The sequence below is a fragment of the Balaenoptera ricei genome, chromosome 4 (genome assembly GCF_028023285.1).
Source record: "Balaenoptera ricei isolate mBalRic1 chromosome 4, mBalRic1.hap2, whole genome shotgun sequence".
Lineage (NCBI taxonomy): Eukaryota > Metazoa > Chordata > Mammalia > Artiodactyla > Balaenopteridae > Balaenoptera > Balaenoptera ricei.
Window position 1 is genome coordinate 36,558,549 of NC_082642.1, and position 17,994 is coordinate 36,576,542.

The following is a 17,994-nucleotide window of genomic DNA, read 5'->3' on the forward strand; positions in this document are numbered from 1 at the left end:
AGCTGTAGATGTATAATCACTATGCAAGTCTAGTCAGCATATTTACACTGGAAACAAATGTATCCAACTATAGAAAAATAGGTGGAGCTGTTTGAAGCATTCATTAAATCTTTCAGGGCAAGGGAGTAAATTAAACTTTATAAAGCTGCTGTAAAAATAACTATTTTAGAATTTAAATACAGTTGTATAATTTACTGCTTGTTACCAGATTCCATTTTAACAGCAAAATTTAGCTTCCAAAAAAATACTCCAAATGAGGCACTGCATCTGAGAACCTGTGACTGTGTCCCCAACATGAGCATTTAAAAATTAGGGCCTCGGCGTGGCCCACTTCATGCCGCATCAAGAGTGGCCTTTCTATTTCCAAAAAGAATCCCAGGGTTTAAGCAGTCGTGAATAAATATGGCAGTTAAAGGGGTTAAAGCCCCTGGGGATGGTGGGGGGAGGTCCTGTCAGCATCCTCCGCAGGGTAGAAAGCATTGTCTCTTCCACCCATTAAAATCTGCAGAGTCACAGCCAAGAAGCCAGCTTTCTGCAACCAGTTTCCTCACCTTTCATGATGTATCTTGGAGAAAGAATTGAAGTAGTATCATATGAGTGTTACAGTGCCATTTGCAAAGCTAAAGCGTCAATGCGGGTCAAATTTTCACGAAGAATGATGCACGCATCCAGCTACATGAGGAGTAATCGTGAAAACCAGGCTTCTGAGAAAGAGAGGGCAAAGACACGGTTGTGTGTCACGTCCTGCGCTGTGTCCCTTCGGAGGCAGAGTCGGGGGTGGCTTTCAGCTCTGTGATTTGAAGAACCCCAAACTCCTCCGAATCAAAAGACAGAGCTAAATTATACACCTAGTCCTTTGTTCCAACTGTTTTGTGTTAGTGTCATTTGTTTGTGCTAAATGGGGTCTCCGGATTTCTCTTTGAAAATGTATACGCCTCTGGGAAAGATGACCCATTCGGGGACAGTCACACTGAGGTCAGATATATGGTCATCTCCTCTCAGAGAGAAAGATCTGGGAGTGTCAGGAAGGGGAAATAAATACGCCAGGGAATTAGCCAAACGGGGAGGGAGGCAGCCAAATACAAGTCGGATTTCCCCTCCTTCACCAAGCGGTCCTGCAGTCGCTTAGAGAGAGGCTCGATTCTGTGCGGTTTTTCACTTTTTTTTATTGAAGTATGGTTGCTTTACAATGTTGTGTTAATTTCAGGTGTACAGCAAAGTGATTCAGTTTTATATATATATATAAACACACATTCTTTTTCATATTCTTTTCCATTATGGTTTATCACAGAGTACTGAATATAGTTCCCTGTGCTATACAGTAGGGCCTTGTTGTTTATCCTTTCTATATACAATAGTTTGTATCTGCTAATCCCAAACTCCCACTCCATCCCTCCCCCACACCCCTCCCCCTTGGCAACCACCAGTCCATTCTCTATGTCCATGATTCTGTGTCTGTTTCATAGATAGGTTCATTTGTGTCATATTTTAGATTCCACATATAAGTGATATTACAGGATGTTTGTCTTTCTCTTTCTGACTTACTTCACTTAGTATGATAATCTCTAGTTGCATCCATGTTGCTGCAGATGGCATTATTTTGTTCTTTTTTATGGCTGAGTAATATTCCATGTATATATGTACCACATCTTCTTTATCCATTCCTCTGTCGATGGACATGTAGGTTGTTTCCATGTCTTGGCTATTGTGAACAGCGCTGCAGTGAACATAAGGGTGCATGTGTCTTTTTGGATTAGAGTTTTGTCTGGATATATTCCCAGAAGTGGATCATATGGTAGTTCTATTTTTAGCTTTCTGAGGAACCTCCATACTGTTCTCCACAGTGGCTGCACCAGTTTACATTCCCACCAACAGTGTAGGAGGGTTCCCTTTTCTCCACATCCAAGAGAGGCCCAATTCTGAATTACTGCACTCTCCTGAAGAGTGAGAAAGTTGGAGAGTTTTGGTGTATGCCCTTGTCCCAACATAGGCCTGGCATTTTTTTTTTTTTTTTAAAGCATTTGTTTATTTATTTATTTATTTATGGCTGTGTTGGGTCTTCGTTTCTGTGCGAGGACTTTCTCTAGTTGGCAAGCGGGGGCCACTCTTCATCGCGGTGCACGGGCTTCTCACTATGGTGGCCTCTCTTGCTGCGGAGCACAGGCTCCAGACGCGCAGGCTCAGTAGTTGTGGCTCACGGGCCCAGCTGCTCCGCGGCACGTGGGATCTTCCGAGACCAGGGCTCGAACCCGTGTCCCCTGCATTGGCAGGCAGATTCTCAACCACTGCGCCACCAGGGAAGCCCCAGGCCTGGCATTTTTTTAAGGTGACAGAGGCTTGCACCCGTGCTGAGCAGTGTTAAGGTAAGAATGGTCAGCAGGTTACAGAAGCCAGTGCAGCAGGTCTTGTTAGGGGTAACCCAAAACCTACTTAGGGGAGCAGTGGCCAGCAGAGGGCTGGGATTTCCACGCTGCGGAGGTTATAGGGGCCGTGTGGCTCCAGAGAAGTTGGCTTAACTCTGAGAGGGTTTAAAATGCGGATTAGAAAAATCCCACAATGAGCAATTTGCTCTTTTCTCCCCTCCCACGTATGGGACAAGATGATTCTCCTAAATAGTTCATTATTTTGGAGGAGTGAGTGTGTATGCAGTTACTTTGGTTAAGTGCTTCTGCCCCCTCCTTTCTTCCCTCCTTTCTGTGTTTCCAGAGCCCCCCTCATGAGATCAGTGGTTCCTGTTGCCTTCATCCTCAGAGATTGGTCTGCCAGGGAAGACTAGCGCAACAGTGTAGACTCACGCAGTTGCTATCAGGAGTTACTGCTCACAAGGCTGTTTATGTGGAAACCACTTCATACTGCTGAGTTGTTTTAATACAAAGGACAGCACTTCACACTTAATGAGCATAAAGTTTTGAATCAAACATCTTCCTCTGTGAACAATAATTTCACACTGTTCTATGTTATAGTGTTCTCTCACCTTGTTTGCCTCTTTTGAAAACTTCTGTTTCCTCCAGAAACAGTAAGAACTAAAGAAGAGGGCAAAACATTGGAGCAGCCCCTATTGAAGATACAAGTATGATTAAGATACAGAAAAAATAATTTAATGGGTAAAAAACATCTGTGACATCAAGCAGGTTATTGGCAAAAAAGCATCTTTATGCGTAGTTGGCCTTGCCCCTGGGGCTCTCATGGCAGGGGGGAGGGGACAGTGGGAAACAGAAGGTTTTAAAAGAGGGACCTTGTATGACCAGGTTTGTGTCTTCAAAAACTAAAGTTTAGTGTATTGGGGAGTGGAAAGACTGAAGACAGGGAGATGTTCAAGAAGGTACTTTGATGGTCCAGGTAGGAGATGACAGAGGCCATAAGGAGGTAGAAGAGGGGAAGGGCCAAAAGATATTTGGGAATCAGAATCCCCAGCACTTGGTTTCCTAACCGCTATGACAGCATCACTGGTGACCGTGTGAACTTGACTGTGCCTGGTCTCCCACAAATTCCCAGGCCAAGCCTGGTGTGCAAGAAGGATGCATTCCAAGATCAGTGAATATTATTTAGTCAGTTCATGGTACCCAGGGGATCAATCCTCCTATCACCCATCCCCCATTTCCTGCTAGCAGAAAAATGGAAAACAACATTCACAATTTACTACCTATGACATACTGGAATTTGTTTGACATGGTTCTTTACCTATATCAGAAGGATACAGTAGGAGTCTGAATCCTAGAAATAAACCTTCACACATGGCTTAAGCAGAAGTATGGAAGAAGCAGTATATAGAGAGAAAGTTTGGTCTAGCGGTAGAACCTGTTGCCCAAGGGGTTAAAACAAAGGAGGTTCAAGTTGAGGCAAGATGCCAATAAAACAGGGAACAACTGAATGCAGACTAAATATAAAAATCTTTTAAGAATTCAGACTATATTACAAAGCGACAGTAATCAAAACAGTATGATACTGTCACAAAAACAGATATGTAGATCAATGGGACAAAGTAGAGAGCCCAGAAATAAACCAATGCACTTATGGTCAATTAATCTACAACAAAGGAGGCAAGAACTTACAATGGAGAAAAGACAGTCTCTTCAATAAGTGGTGCTGGGAAACTGGACAGCTACATGTGAAAGAATGAAATTGGAACATTCTTTAACACCATATACAAAAATAAACTCAAAATTGATTAAAGACCTAAATGTCAGATGGGAAACCATGAAACTCCTAGAAGAAAACATAGGCAGTACACTCTGACATAAATCGCAGCAATATTTTTTTGGGTCTGTCTCCTAAAGCAAAGGAAATAAATGCAAAATTAAATGATTGGACCTAATTAAACTTCAAAGCTTTTGCACAGTGAAGGAAACCATCAATAAAACGAAAAGACAACCTACCAAATGGGAGAAAATATTTACAAATAATATGACCTATAGGGGGTTAATATCCAAAATATATAAACAGCACATACAACTCACTATCAAAAAACAAACAACCCAATTAAAAATGGGCAGAAGACCTAAATAGACATTTCTCCAAAGAAGACATACAGATGGTCAACAGACACATGAAAAGATGCTCAATATCGCCAACCATCAGGGAAATGCAAATCAAAACCACAATTAGAATCACCTTACACCTGTCAGAATGGCTATCATCAAAAACACCACAAATAACAAATATTGTCAAGGATGTAGAGAAAAGGGAACCCTTGTACACTATTAGTGGGAATGTAAACTGGTTTAGCCACTATGGAAAACAGTATGGAGGTTCCTCAAAAAATTAAAAATAGATCTACCATATGATCCAGCAATTCCATTCCTGTGTATACATCTAAAGAAAATGAAAACACTAATTCGAAAGGATATATGCACCCCAGTGTTCATAGCAGCGTTCTTTCCAGTTGTCAAGATATGGAAGCAATCCAAGTGTCCATCAACAGATGAATGGGTAAAGAAGATGTGAGGTAGATGTACATATACATATAGATATAGGTATAGATATAGATAAAGATACACACATACACACACAATGGAACACTAAGCCATAAAAAAGAATGAAATTTTGCCATTTCCAACAGCATGGATAGACCTGAAGGGTATTATGCTGAGTGAAATGTCAGACAAATACAGATAGTGTATGATATACTTACATGTGGAACCTAAAAAATACAACAGACTGGTGAATATAGCAAAAAAGAAACAGACTCACAGATATAGAGAATAAACTAGTGGTTACCAGTGAAAGGAGGGACAAAGTAGGGGATTAAGAGGTGCACACTACTATGTATAAAATAAATAAGCTACAAGGATATATTATACAACACAGGGGATATAACCAATACTTTATAATAACTATAAATGGAATATGACCTTTAAAACTTGTGAATCACTATGTTGTACACCTAAAACATATATTATACATCAAGTATACCTCAATTTTAAAAAATAAGAATTGAAGCCTTCAGGGACCAAAAGGAGATAGCAGGGGAGCTTGAAGACAAAGTAAGAGGTCAGTTATAGGAAGTAGCTCATATTGTATGCTTTAGACTCGAAGCAAAGAGAGCTAAATACCAAATCACAAAAAAAATTTACACCAGGGCTGCCCAAATGCTTACTATCTCACGTTAGTGACTTGGGGAGCTGCTGGTCCCATAGGGATAAATGTCATTTAGGCTCAAGCATGGGAAGGAAGAAGGATGTCTAGCCAGAAACCTGATACCTCCGACAAACTAAGTTCCATCCTGACCAGTGGAATTACTCGTTAATTCATTTATTACACAAATACTTATTGAACTGTCATCTCCAGTGCCCCAGACACTCTGCTGTTTTTGTGATATAAAACTGCAAAAGAGAAGTAGAGACACAGACATAGAGAACAGATGTATGGTTACCAAGGGGGGAAGGGAAGGTGGGATGGATTGGGAGATTGGGATTGACATATATACACTACTATGTGTAAAATAGGTAACTAATGAGAACCTAAAGTACAGCACAGGGAACTCTACTCAGTGCTCTGTGGTGACCTAAATGGGAAGGAAATCCAAAAAAGAAGGGATGTATGTATACATATAGCTGATTCATTTGCTGTACAGTAGAAACTAACACAACATTGTAAAGCAACTATACTCCAAAAACAATTAATTTAAAAAAAAAAAAAAGACTGCAAAAGAGGCTTTGCCTACCCTGAAGGAAAGGGAGGAGTTGGGAGGAGAAGGATTAGAGCAAGGCCTCAGCCCAAGTCAAAGCCCACGCTTCAGGGAAAGTCATTCCTCAGCGCGACAGGGTCCATGTGACTCACCAGGCTGCCTCGGCTACGCACTGCCAGCCCTCAACGGCAGACAGAAGGATCCAGTCATCTGACACCACTGACATTCTGGTCCAGCTGTGGCCCTGAGCCGGGTTATTTATACCTCTGGACTCGAGTCCAGATTCCCCGATGCGGTGGAGACAGTGGACGTGTGCGATGCATCTAGGGCACGACTGCTGTGTTCACAGCCGCTCTCACACAACCTCCTGTCCTGCTCTCCGCACCGAATAGCAGTGTGAACAGAAAAGATGCCGTGAGGGGGAAACTGATACATTAGAATACCAGTTTTTAGTGGGCGGACTACAATTGAGGACTGTGGGATTAAAAAGTATTTTTTTATATTGAAGAAAAGGTGTGCATTACCAACAAGTCTCATTGGATTATTGTTGTCATTTTTACTTCCATCAGGGTTAGAAGTAGAGGGAAGGCAGGATCAGGATAATCTTTGGTCTCTCGTAGACACAGACCATGAGAAAAATGCTCCAGCTTCAGAGAATTTATTTTCCATGGTTGGCAGGAACAAATGTTTGTAGGGAATATGGTATATATTTTTTTAACTGGACACCTGGTAGGTAGAGGCCAATGGGTGTAAGCTATTCTGTCTTTATAATCTGGCATCCTCAGATACTAACACGTGTTGGTGAGGACATGGAGAATTGGACCCCTCACACGTTGCTGGGGAGGGATGTGAAATTCTCTTTGGACAGCATTTTGGCAGTTCATCTAACGGTTAAGCGTAGAGTTCCCATATGACCAAACAATTCCACTGCTGGGTATAGACCCAGGAGAAATGAAAACAGGTCTATGCAAAACTTGTACACAGATGTTCACAGCAGCATTTGGATATTCACAATATCCAAAAAGTGAAAACAACCCACATGTCCATCACCTAAGGAATGGATAAATATAATGTGGTATATTCACACAATAGAATATTATTTGGCAATAAAAAAGAAAGAAGTACTGTTACATGCTACAACATGGATGAACCTTGAAAACATTATGCTTTGTGAAAGAAGCCAGTCACAAAAGACCACATGTTGAATGACTCCATTTATATGAAATGTCCAGAATAGGTATATAGACAGAGACAGAAAGATTAGTGGATACCTAGGGTTGGAGGATTTAGAGGAATAGGATACAAGGTATCTTTTGGGGGCGATGAAAATATTCTAAAGTGGATTGTGGCAGTGACTGTATAACTCTGTGGATGTACTAAAAACGACTGAAGTGTGCACATTAAATGGGTGGATTATATGGTATGTGAATTATATCTCAATAAAGCTGCTTTTTAAAAAAATCTAGCTTTGATATCTCAGCATCTTTGACTCTTTCCTACTTGCTGCAGCCATAGCTTTTTGCAGAGGCATTGGGTTGCCCAAAAAGTTTGTTTGATTAGCGAATACGTTGTTCAGTAAAGTTCTTGGTGAAAATGAAAAGTGTCTTTTATTTTTACTTAAAACCGAACGAACTTTTCGGCCAGCCCAATGTTTTGGGGAAAGCAATGTGAATCTCTGGTGTCTTAAACAAGTCCAATACTGTAAGGATATTTTCTGAGAGTTCATTAGGAATCATTGTTTAACTAAGCCTGGAATTGCAATCCAGTAGCTTCTCAGTAGGGTTGCACCATCTGTGCTGCTCTGTGGATGAGTCTAGTCTAACAGACGCTTTCTATTTCAAAACACACATCGACTTAGGGTACATAGCACTGCTGTGTAGGCTGATAGGACAAGTTTTGACGTTTGGAAAAATATCTTATCAACAGTATAGTTTAGGTTATAGCCAGTGTATTCGTGTTGTTTGTTGAGCCATCTCAACTCAGGGGGCCTTAATATGGACTGGCCTTAATTTTCTCCAGTCACTGCTTTAGGCCACATTTTGTTGAATTTTGCTTTTCTATCACTTAATATTTAGCAGCATTCGGGTTACTTTCAGTTAATAGAAAAGTCAGTCTTGTCGGTTTTTAAACTCTCCTCTCATACTGATTTAAATCTAATTTCCTGTTTCCACTCCGTCAGGGTGGAGCAAGCAGGTCTGGTTCTCAGACACCTCTTCTCTCCCTTTCCAAGGCCTGACTCCTAGGCTGTGGGGTCAGATAAAGGGTGAGGGCGGCATCCCTGTACCTGATTTCCTGCTTCTTTGGCAAGCAGCATCTTGCCGTCCATGCCTTCTGAGTGACAGGTGTCAAAATGCTGCTTCACGTGCGGTATCCGAGGTCTCACTTCCCAGTCCCCTGATGTAGAAGACCCAGCCCCGGCCCAACTTCCTTGGCTAAGCCCTTCCCCATGGGTATTGGTAACTTTGAAATGGGCAGGGGCTGGAAGGGGTGGTTGTATGCACATATGTACATACATACATTTATTATACATTTTACTGATGTAAAAATGTACACAGTTTACAGATAATAAAATATACAGTACTCTTTACTGCCAATTCCATGTAGCTGATTCATTCTCAGAAGACTTACAGTGACTTTTGCAGCTGTAACTGACAAATGAGTGTGGTTCTGACAGGAATGTTGGGTGATATTTTCATACATAGTTAAGAACTAAGACCAAAGTAAAACAAAGAAAAGAGTGTCAGAACTTCACTGGTTAGTGTCATGAGCAACTTCTTTCTGAATCAGATAATGGTTTCATGTGCTGGAAGAATATATCCCCCAGTGTTTATGTTCTTCACTGTGTAAGGATCTAGACATGATAACACTTTTAAGTTTAATCTGCACTATTACCATTTTCTCCATCACTTTCTTAACCGCAGACAATCAACAAAACAGTAAATCAAGTCCTCATTTGTAGCATTTGCTGATTTCAAGCTACTTATGTGACCTTCCTGAGTGTGTAATCGGGACAAGAGGCACAGTAGTAGCACATGGTGTTTTTCCACCACACGGATAGAAAAGACCTTAAAAAAAACTATGACAATAAATAATAATAGCAGTAAAATAATTAAGAAATGGTTTTAAGTATTGATTACCTTTATAAATTACTTAATTGTAACTTTATGTAATTTAATATTTGGGAATGGCTGTGTTGTTTTTTTTTTTTTTGGCTGTGTTGAGTCTTCGTTGCTGCGCATGGGCTTTCTCTAGTTGCGACGAGCGGGGGCTACTCTCTGTTGCGGTGCGCGGGCTTCTCATTACAGTGGCTTCTCTTGTTGCGGAGCACGGGCTCTAGGCGCGCAGGCTTCAATAGTTGTGGAACGTGGGCTCAGTAGTTGTGGCTCGCGGGCTCTAGAGCGCAGGCTCAGTAGTTGTGGCACACAGGCTTAGTTACTCCGCGGCATGTGGGATCTTCCCGGACCAGGGCTCGAACCCATGTCCCCTGCTTTGGGAGGGGATTCGTAACCACTGCACCACCAGGGAAGCCCCCCAGCTCCTCTTCTCTTAGCAAGTCCTGAGGAAAGTATTAATGTCTCTTTAGAAGCTGGGGTACTTGATTCCTCTTTTAGCATCACTAGTTATTAATTTTGGGGTAATAGCATATCTTGCTAGACTGGTATGCAGTTTTATTTAGCATTTTCAGAGTTAAATCTAGTTGGATAACATCCACCACTTGGTTTAAATCATAGACATGGTAACGTTCTCCCTAAATCGCTTTATGAGCCACGAGGGCCACACGCATGCACACACACTATGTATATATGATTTTTTTTTTTTCCAGGGTACTTAACAACCTTTCTGGTCTGGGTTAGGCCTATAATTAATGGTCTGGTTTTCCCACATTCCAAACTACAAAAAACCTTAACTTTGTCCTACTCACTTGATTTTTAATTAGTAGACCCTGAGGAATTCAGTCATTCCTAAATCTTGATAACATTCTTCAAAGAGATGTGAAATTCCTATACCCTGGGGTGAACTAGCTTTAATTGCTCCAAGTCTTAGCCTCAAGATTACAGTTCTCCAAGTAAAACTTTAGTGTAGGAAAGAAATGGGGACACGTGAGAACTTATCCTACCAGATATCAAACATACTGTAAAACAGTAGCAAGAAAAACAGGAGTAAATAAAGCAAAAGACAAATTAATCGAATGAAAGAATATCAAGTGCAGAGTCAGGTCCAGATATGTATGGGAATCATATGTGTGATAAAGCTAGCATTGCACAGATGGTTACTGTATGTAAATATAGGAGAATATTTCTGAAATACTGGAGTGAGTGCAGAAGGCCTTTGTCAAATACACATGACATCACACTAAAAAATATTAAGGAAAGATTGACTTATTTAAGTACTGAAAAACTTTAAACTTGTAATGGCAAGAGACACTATAAACTAGGTTAAAGGACAAAAGACTGGGAGAAAATATTTCCTTCACATATAATAGATAAATAGTATTTTCCTTAGAGGTGCACTGAATTTATTTTTGGCTGAATGCTGAACAGCCAGCATTAAAATTAATGAACAACCTAAGGCAATGCTGAATGTTCCCACCATAAAGTGATCTTCTGAGATACAAGAATAAATATGAAATTTTATTTTAAGAATTTAAGTAATACTATAATATTATTATTAGAAATTAGAGGGAACTCCCTGGTGGCCCAGTGGTTAGGACTCCGTGCTTTCACGGCCGTGGCCCAGGTTCAATCCCTGGTTGGAGAACTAAGATCCCACAAGCTGAGTGGCCAAAAAAAATTTTTTTTTAAATTTCATGATAAATTAGATATGTTTTTAAAGTTTGTCATGATGATGGCGCAGTACAATTTCTTAGCACTGCCGGCTACTGGGAGGCTCCTCTGCACACTTGCAAGACTTAGACAGATGTTTTCGCCTGATGAAAAGCATGTTTTTCTTTGGCTGTCTATCCCAGTGTGGGTTACTCTTCGTGGAGATTTTCCTATCAGATCAATAAGCTTTCTTTTTTCTCTAATGGTAACAAAAAGGTGAAGACTTAACCTCCTCAACCCCTAGACTTAAAAGATCACGGTGCAGTGTCCTTGCAGCCCTCCCACAAACCGAAGCTGCGTGCAAAATGCTTAAAGGCGATGTCTTCTGGATATTTAAGAAGCCAACAGAAGACTTTTGCCCTCACGTTTTTCTCTCTAATGTTTGCATTCATTTCCTGACTCACACAATCATTGGATGCACTGCTTTTTCTGCCGGCAGCCACTGGTTGTTACAAGTGCTTTACTCTCAGTTTTAGTATCTGCAGTGGACAATCGTAAGGCCTGTTTTGTGCCAGAAGCCTTCTCCCTTATGATAGCTGCACTTCCATCTCACTTTGAGCGTTTGTATGAATACACGTGAAGACAGTTCCTAATCTTTTCCTTGTATGTCATACTGTTTGTCTTCGACTGAAAGAGATTTTCAGTCCCAAGTTAACATTCATCATGCTTACCAACATTTTAAAAACCAGTGTTCAGAGGTTAGCAATAAGTCCAAAAGATGATCTATATTTATTAAATATGATGGTAACCTGATCTTTGATCTCCACAAGTTCAACAAAGCTCAAAATAACGTCAAAGGAGGCATTTGTCTGTTCAGTCTTCCAAAGACTAAAGCAATTTTGGCTGAATACTGAGGCCAAAGCTGAACTTCAGTGCCTGCTTAATATTTATAATATATAAAATACTCCTTCATGATAGTAAGGAAAAAATAGACAAAAGGCATGAACAGGGGCTTCCCTGGTGGCGCAGTGGTTGAGAATCTGCCTGCCAATGCAGGGGACACGGGTTCGAGCCCTGGTCTGGGAAGATCCCACATGCCGCGGAGCAGCTGGGCCCGTGAGCCACAACTACTGAGCCCGCGCGTCTGGAGCCCGTGCTCCGCAACAAGAGAGGCCGCGATAGTGAGAGGCCCGTGCACCGTGATGAAGAGTGGCCCCCACTTGCCGCAACTAGAGAAAACCCTCGCACAGAAATGAAGACCCAACACAGCCAAAAATAAATAAATAAATAAATAAATAAATAAATAAATTTAAAAAGGCATGAACAAGCACATCACAGGAGAAGAAATACAAATGGTGAACAAACACAAGAACATGTTAAACCTCAGTAGACATCAAATTAGATCCAGATACAACAATGACAGGGATTTTTTATTTTTTTGGGTACCTTGACAAAAACAATTTTTAAAGATTGGTAATGCAGTGTTAGGGAGAATGTCCAGAAATACGATAAATTGTACATCCTTTTATTGAAGGGCCGTTGGGCAGTATTTGGCAAAAATTTTAAATGTGTACTGTACTCTCTGGCCCAACACTGTCACCTAGAAGAATCTACCCTCCAGAACGACACAAACCTATGCTCAAAGATGTATACAAGATGGTAATACTAGTCCTGATAGCAAAAAATCAAATCTAATGTATCAATAAATGTGCATCAGTAGGGGATGGAAAAATGAATGCTGAATAACTGTGCAAAGGAATGCCCTGTAATTATTAAAAATAATAAGCTAGGTCTATTTCTAGTATCTTAGAAACACAACTACTGTATATTGGCCCAGAGGAAAAGCCAAGTTGCAGAATCATGTGATTCCCATTGGGTTTAAATATAAATAAAGAAAAAAGTCTGGAGGAGTGAGCATCCAACCTTTAACAGCAGTTACCTTGAGATGGTGGGAAATTGAAGGGAAGAAGATCGTATTCTTTACATCATACATGCTTCTTTATTATTTGAATTTATTATAATGAGCATCAATTACTTTTTAATTTTATAAAAGATTTAAATAAAACTAGGTTAAACCAAACCATGGAAGAAAAGTTCCATGAAAGACACAAAAAAGAGCTATTCCTCATTGCAAGGCAGACCCACAGAAAGCCTCCAGTGACTTGGTGAGTAAGCGCTCATCATGGGGATAGTGGGACAGCTGGAGAAGCAGTGGTTTATAGCCTTGAAGAATCCAAGAAACAGCAAAGTGCAAACCACAAAGTTCAATAAGAAAATAATTAAGTTAGGACCTCCCTGGTGGCACAGTGGTTAAGAATCCGCCTGCTAATGCAGGGCATATGGGTTCGAGCCCTGGTCCGGGAAGACCCCACATGCCACAGAACAACTAAGCCTGTGTGCCACAACTACTGAGCCTGCGCTCTAGAGCCCGTGAGCCGCAACTACTGAGCCTGCGTGCCACAACTACTGAAGCCTGTGAGCCTAGAGCCCGTGCTCTGCAACAGGAGAAGCCACTGCAATGAGAAGCCCGTGCACCACAACAAAGAGTAGCCCCCGCTCGCCGCAACTAGAGAAAGCCCACGTGCAGCAACGAAAGACCCAACGCAGCCAGAAAGGGAGGGAGGGAGGGAGGGAAGGAGGGAGGAAGGAAGGAAGGATTCCGGCTTATATACAAAAAAATTAAAAAATAAGTTAAAAAAAAAAAAAAGGAGAAAAGTGACAAGAAAGCTGTCACACTCTCCATCAGGTCCCCTTTGCTGACTTGCTAGTCGTGTGTAGAGAAGAAACTTCTATGATGAGCCAGCATATAATGCTACAGAGGGACACCTGCCTTATGGAGTAACTGCTCTTTCTGGCTGTTATTTTGTGTGTTCCTTACTTACTTGTCTTATGTTCTTCTATCCATTCATACATCGCAGTAAACATGGGGTTAACGAGAGGGAAACGGAGACAGAGGGGCCCAGGCAGAGTCCCATGAGGGCAGGAGTTTGCTTATTTAGCACTAGTTCTGCAGGACCTGGAACGTAGTAGGGACACAGTGATAGTTGACGAACGACTGAACGCGTGGGCTCCAGTCCCATGGGAAATGTAGATCTACAGCAGACAGACAACTAAAAGGCAGCATCCTCAGCGCAGTGATAGAGGTGCGAACAGACAAAACAGAAATGGGGCACATAAGCCTGCTACAAAGCCCCTAGAAGCATCCCCAAGGAGGCTATGCCTGAGCTAAATGTGGAGAAGTTCGTAGAAGCCCACCAGGCAAAGGACGTCGCAGAAGCAAAGGTGCAGAGAGCTTATCGGAGGGCTTATCGGAGAAGCTGCGAGTTGCTGATTCTGGTTTGAAGCATGGGTGGAGAAGGCTGGAAAGATCAGGTCTAGATCATGATTCTCTTGGGAGCCATGCTAAGGACTTTGTTGGTTTTGTTTTTGTTTTTGTTTAATTTATTTTATTGAAGAATAGTTGCATTACAATGTTGTGTTAATTTCAGGTGTACAGCAAAGTGATTCAGTTACATATATATACACACATTCTTTTTCATATTCTTTTCCATTACGGTTTATCACAGGATATTGAATATAGTTCCCTGTGCTCTACAGTAGGACCTTGTTGTTTATCTATTTTATGTATAATAGTTTGCCTCTGCTAATCCCAGCCTCCCAATTCATCCCTCCTCTATCATCCTCCCCCTTGGCAACCACAAGTCTTTTCTCTGTGTCTGTGAGTCTGTTTCTGTTTCATAGATAAGTTCATTTGTGTCATATTTTAGATTCCACATAGAAGTGACATCATATGATATTTGTCTTTCTCTGTCTGACTTACTTCATTTAGTATGATAATCTCTAGGTCCATCCATGTGGCCACACATGGCATTATTTCATTCTTTTTTATGGCTAAGTAGTATTCCATTGTATATATGTACCACATCTTCTTTATCCATTCATCTGTCCATGGACATTTAGGTTGCTTCCACATCTTGGCTATTGTGAATAGTACTGCTCTGAACAGTGGGGTGCATGTATTCTTTTGAACCATGGTTTTCTCCAGATATATGCCCAGTAGTGGGATTGCTGGATCATATGGTAGCTCTAGTTATAGTTTTTTGAGGAACCTCCATACTGTTCTCCATAGTGGCTGTATCAATTTACATTCCCACCAACAGTGCAAGAGGGTTCCCTTTTCTCCACACCCTCTCCAGCATTCGTTATTTGTAGACTTTTTGATGATGGCCATTCCGACTGGTGTGAGGTGTGGTACCTCATTGTAGTTTTGATTTGCATTTCTCTAATAATTACATGCTAAAGACTTTGGATTTTATCTGAAGAGAATGTCTTCAAGAAGACAATCAGATTTATATTTTTTTAAGGTGCACATGAATATTCATTTTCCTGTCTTCATTTTGAAAATGATGGCAGAAGTTTTGTATGTGCCTGACAATAATCAGTTCATTTCATTCTTATAACAACTATAGAGCAGTTCATTTCATTCTTATAACAACAACTATAGCAATTTCATTGTGCAGTTGAGGAAACCGAGGCACAGGGAAGTTAAGTCCTTTGCCTGACATGACGCGGTTATCGGTGGTACCGAGGTACAAAGGCAGGCAGTCTGGACCCGGAGCGCACCCCCTTTTCCATCATACTGGACTGGTTTTTTTTGTGTTCCTTTGAGAATATATGTGTTGTCTTAAGAAAAGGGAGTCAACATTTCTTTGCCATGTGATTTCTCCCATACCACCTACCAACCAAGAGAGAATGTTCTTTGGCCTTGCACATGGAACCACTGGGCAGCTCAGCCATTGCCTGTCGTTCTCCGCTCCCTCTAACCACTCAGCTGCTTCTTACCCCCTTTAGTCTTGACCCCTGTCTCCCTCCTTTCCTGGACGGGCTGTGAACCCTTCTGGTTTCCGGTGATTCCAGTATAGCCCCCGTCACGGAGAGGTGAGCCCTCAGACGGGGTTGCAGGAGTCGCCTGAGCCTTTCTCTTCTGGAATCAAAGGTGCATGTAACACGAATCTCCAAAAAAAGGGAGGGGGCAGAGCACTGAGATCACCTTTCACTCACTTGCAAATAACCATGCTTGTTGTTCAGGCGCCTGGCGCTGTGTAGGGAAGCAGAGGTCAGACAGGAAAGTAGAGAAGGAGGAAGAAGATGTGTCACCCGTCATAAGTGATCTTTCCGTCTTACACTTCCACGGAGGCTACTATTTCCCAGCTCGTCTTGTGCCAGCAAAAATGATGGCATGATTTTTATACACAGATGAGGCGATGTGGTTTAGAGGTCTGTTGATGGAGAACATTGTGTTCTCAGCTCCCAGCCCCGAGATTTTCCATTGACCACACCGTGAGTCCTGTACCTCTGCCCCAGGGACCCTCTCATATGTACCACACTACTAATTAGGAGAATCAGTAACAATAACCATCTAATAACCAGGAATAATAACCATCTAATAATCAGTAATAATAACCATCTGCTGTGAGAGGAGCCAGGTGTGAACATGCTCTTCTTCTCAGAAATTCAAATAATTACTGACCAAAAGCAGGCCATGTAGGAGACTTGAATTTCAGTTTACTTATTCGCGGGTGAACTTTGTGGCTTTTCTTTAGTAAAGAGGAGGAAGACTGATAGATGATCATCTCAAAGGCTGCCAAAGCCTTGGGGGAGTAGTAACAATCTAGAATCCAAAATGATGGGGAAATTTTCCTTTTATTGTAGAAAGAAAGTGTTAGAGAAATAAGGCCGAGTAATTTATGTTTGGAGACTGTTATTTCATCCCTGGAGTATCTGTATCCAGGAAATGTGAAACCCAATAACAAGATTCAATCTTACTTCAAGTCATAATTATAAATATACTACAAAAGGAGTATCTCATTCCACTAAATTCACTGCGATGATCATTGGATATACATTTATTGCATAGTTTCAATTCAGTTACTTGTAGTCTTAACTTTTTTCTATTCAACAAAACATTTTAGCATTTAAGAACTATTTGACTGGTAACACATGATTTTTAAATTCCTTCATTTTATACCTTTATTCCTTCATTAATACTTTAAATTTAAGATTTGCATAAATTTACAAAGATGCGCACACAATAATGTTCTTCACAGCATTGTTTATAAAGCAGAAAAAGAAAAAAAAAAGGAAAACCCAAATGTCTCTAAACAGAAGACTGGTTATTAATTCAGATTAATATTTAAAATGATGCACAGGAAATATAGTCAGTGTTTTATAAGAACTTTGTATGGAGTATAATCTATAAAATTATCAGATTACTGTGTTGTATACCTGAAACTAATATAGTAATATAAGTCAGTTATACTTCAATTATAAAAAATCAAATCAAATAAGAATGATCAAGTAGGATATAATTATTGATATAAAAAGTTATTCACCATACAGTGAGTTTTTTTAAAGGTTCCAAAAGCAGACTATGATCTTTTTTTAAAATTGTATGTTTAGAAAAGAAGTCTGGGAAGATGTAAGTCAAAATGTTAACAGTACTTCTCTCAGTGAATTTGCAGACGGTTTTCACTTACAACTTTCTGTCCTGTGTACTGTGTGAGGTGATTTTTTGAAATTGTTAATTATTGTTTTTATATTTAGCATGTATAATTTTGCAGGTGGAACAATATTTCTCTTTTCAAAATCGAACTTGAAAAGGTATTATAAAAGAAACTCGGGCTTCCCTGGTGGCGCAGTGGTTGAGAATCTGCCTGCCAATGCAGGGGACAGGGGTTCGAGCCCTGGTCTGGGAAGATCCCACATGCCGCGGAGCAACTGGGCCCGTGAGCCACAACTACTGAGCCTGCGCGTCTGGAGCCTGTGCTCCGCAACAAGAGAGGCCACGGTAGTGAGAGGCCCGCGCACCACCATGAAGAGTGGCCCCCGCTTGCCGCAACTAGAGAAAGCCTTAGCACAGAAACGAAGACCCAATCAATCAATCAATCAATAAATAAATAAATCTAAAAAAAAAAAAAATTTTAAAAAAAAAAGGAACTCAAAGGAATTTACTGCTAATTATTTAAGCATACAAAAAAATGTCTGCACAACGCATGTGAGTTTTATCAGTAACACTCTACCGTGTTTTTGAGGTTTTCCCCTCTG

At 40.9% G+C, this 17,994-nt stretch overlaps 1 protein-coding gene across 1 annotated transcript in view; it reads left to right on the top strand.

The window, feature by feature from the left end:
• Positions 1-17,994, top strand: part of LOC132364607 (ubiquitin-conjugating enzyme E2 E2) — a 360,874-nt gene that overhangs the window by 339,964 nt on the left and 2,916 nt on the right. The gene's annotated exons all lie outside the window — the stretch shown is intronic.